This window comes from Zeugodacus cucurbitae, chromosome 2 (genome assembly GCF_028554725.1).
Source record: "Zeugodacus cucurbitae isolate PBARC_wt_2022May chromosome 2, idZeuCucr1.2, whole genome shotgun sequence".
NCBI classification, from domain to species: domain Eukaryota; kingdom Metazoa; phylum Arthropoda; class Insecta; order Diptera; family Tephritidae; genus Zeugodacus; species Zeugodacus cucurbitae.
In genome coordinates, this window is record NC_071667.1 from 37,783,076 (window position 1) to 37,785,864 (window position 2,789).

The 2,789-nt window shown below is 30.4% G+C and overlaps 1 long non-coding RNA gene across 1 annotated transcript; it reads right to left on the reverse strand.

The window, feature by feature from the left end:
- Window positions 1-406: 406 nt before the first annotated feature.
- LOC128924151 (uncharacterized) lies at window positions 407-2,484 on the reverse strand. Its single transcript, XR_008472843.1, has 4 exons — window positions 2,172-2,484; window positions 759-888; window positions 617-684; window positions 407-535 (listed from the first exon to the last, which is right to left on the reverse strand). It is a non-coding gene; the product is annotated as an uncharacterized LOC128924151 (long non-coding RNA).
- Between the last annotated feature and the right edge of the window lie 305 nt (window positions 2,485-2,789).

Consider the following 2,789-nt stretch of genomic DNA (forward strand, 5'->3'; position numbering starts at 1 on the left):
TTTTTTCTAATTGTTGATTCCTTTTGTTCAAGTTATTGTGTAAAAAGTCTCCAGTGTGATGTCCTCAAGTTGGTTTGCGTTTGTGTGTGTTGATGTGTGAAGTTCCCCTTCAGTTCGGCTCATTAGTGAAACACTAGTGAGTTCACTACTTACTGGTAACCACTGGTTACCCACCATAATACCGGCAATGCAATTCACTCATGAATTTGACACGGCGATGTCATTGGCGGTAACCGATTAACACTATTCACGAGTGCTTTCACCGCCTATACTTCACAACTACTTCACCACATATCACTGACTATATATCATTAGTTACCTCACAACTTACCGACTATTAAATTTCACTACTTTCCTCACTACCTTTCAACCTAGCTAGTTTATTCCAAACATAATTAAACACAAATTTTATATAATTAACAATATTAATTTTTATTTAAAATTTCTTTGTTTACAATTATATTTACCATCTGAACAACAGAGTCGGTTAATATCAGTCAAAATTTTTGTGCACTTCGGCTGGATTCAAAAGCGACTTCGTTGAACATGTGATAAAGAAAGAAAATAATTAAAAATAAATCTAGTTGATATTAAAATTGTATTACAAATTACATACCATATTTATCACTGCACTTATATCCCCAAGCCACATTTCTAAGAGTTCCATTAAAATTTGGTGTTGATCTTAAAGGAGTAAAATAATTCGAAACAAGTATACATATAAGTAAGGTGTTAATAATTTAAATAAATGTACGTACAAGGATATTTATGCGTTCATAAATACGTGCAAACACTTCCAAACAAAGCATATAATCACATACAGTAGAAAACCTTATTCGTGGGGAATTCTCGGTGGTAAGATAGCCGCCATCTTGGAAAAACGCAGTGCTGTATAAATTGAGTACTTCATTTTAGTAAAACTTTAGTCATAAAAATAGCAAATATTATGTATATAGCTGTCTTATATAAAGCGAAATTATTTATTTATACTATATTTCAATTATAGAAGATTTTAACATCAATGTGTGCCATATTATTGCAAAAAAATTATTAAATGTAGATGAGATATTTCATAAGTGGTGAGAATAAAATACAGCTCTCATACAAGTACTTCTCTGTGGTACGTTATTTTTGGCCACATTTATTTAAACTTAACTGGCACAAAATTAGCAAAAAATCCATTTTTGCTAGTTTTTACTTAAATTATTACAAACAATTATATTTAATATACTTTGAATTGCAAAGCTTGGAAGTACACAAAAGTTTTATAAGCTTGAAATGATACGTGGTTGCCTCCTTATTAAACATTTTTAAAACAAAATATGTCATGATCCTATTGAATAGGCATTTCAAACCATCGGGTTCAAGGTAACAAGAATCAAAATCGTCATTTAATACTAATATAAGTTTTTAATGAAATTTATAAAAAGCTCAAGAGCTTTTACTAAGTTTGACGAATCCTACACTTTTTATTTTGTAAAAGTATAGGCGTCTTCAGAGATCTACCCTTTCTCGAATAATGTTAAAGACAGCAAACAATTGTGCATTTTAAAATATTCATTATACATATAACCATATAAATATGAAAAGGAATTTCTCTGAAGGAAATCGTTTTCAATTATATCAATTTCCATACAATGTCTAATAGATTGCTGACTATATAGGGAAGACATTGCCAATGCTTGAAAAGTTTGCCAAGAACTATCTTGAACCAGACAAACATACTCTTTCAAGGTTATTTAGTGAAAATTATTCAAATTGTTTAATAGTAATATTAAATCTTTTAAAATTTGAAAGCGCCAAATACAGTGTCACCAACCCAGGGATGTATTTATTTCCATACAATATTAAAAAATTAGTTGAATCGCGTTATACACTTCTACATAAAATTTAATAATTATCCGAAATAATTTAAAATAATTCCAATAATAATGAAAAAATTTATTGTATTTAATAATTATTTAAGTACTGTTCATCGGACTTTAAAAGTTTTGTGAAGATTAAATGCTAGCACAACACCCTAATTACCACAATTGTAGCAAAAAAAGCGTAGCACACAACCCAAGTACGCCTCGGTGGTGTGTTAAAAGATGAAAATTAATGTAAACAAAAAAAGGTTTTCTATTGTATATACTGAACATATAATTATACAGCAATGTTGGAATTCTTACCTCTTTTCATTGTGCAGGGCAATCCATTTACAACATTTATGTTTTCTTTGTTTTTATTCACTATTATTTTATTTAATTATTCACCTTTTAATAACACTTTTAATAAACAATAAACGTATTAGAACCCGCGACGCGAGATCAATTGTACAATCAGAGAACAACTATAATGCGAAAAATGAAATATCAGAATTACAAAGAAAACGCTGATGCCTTTCTTTCTACTACAGTAAATCATGCTTTCAATGACCAACTTGTACGTAAATACTATAATGATCCAATAATTATTTGCAACTTGTACTTACTGTACGAGGTGCTCTGCCGTTATTATTATGCGTTATTTTTGCTTCGATCTCTCAAAATTGCATTCCCACCCTTATTTGTCGCTAATATCCTACTGAGAGTACATATTGAGCACAACATTCTCTAAATCATGCTCTCTTCTCTTTCTCATGTACTATTGCTTCTCTGCATTATCTCGTTGCCGTGAATTCTCTATGAATTCTCTAGTTCAGTGGTCGGCAAACTTATACAATCAAACAATTTATTTTGTGAGAGTGTATGCGTGTTGAGAGCTACTCAACTGACCAAGTTTTATGTTCTACTGGTCCCGAACTTTCT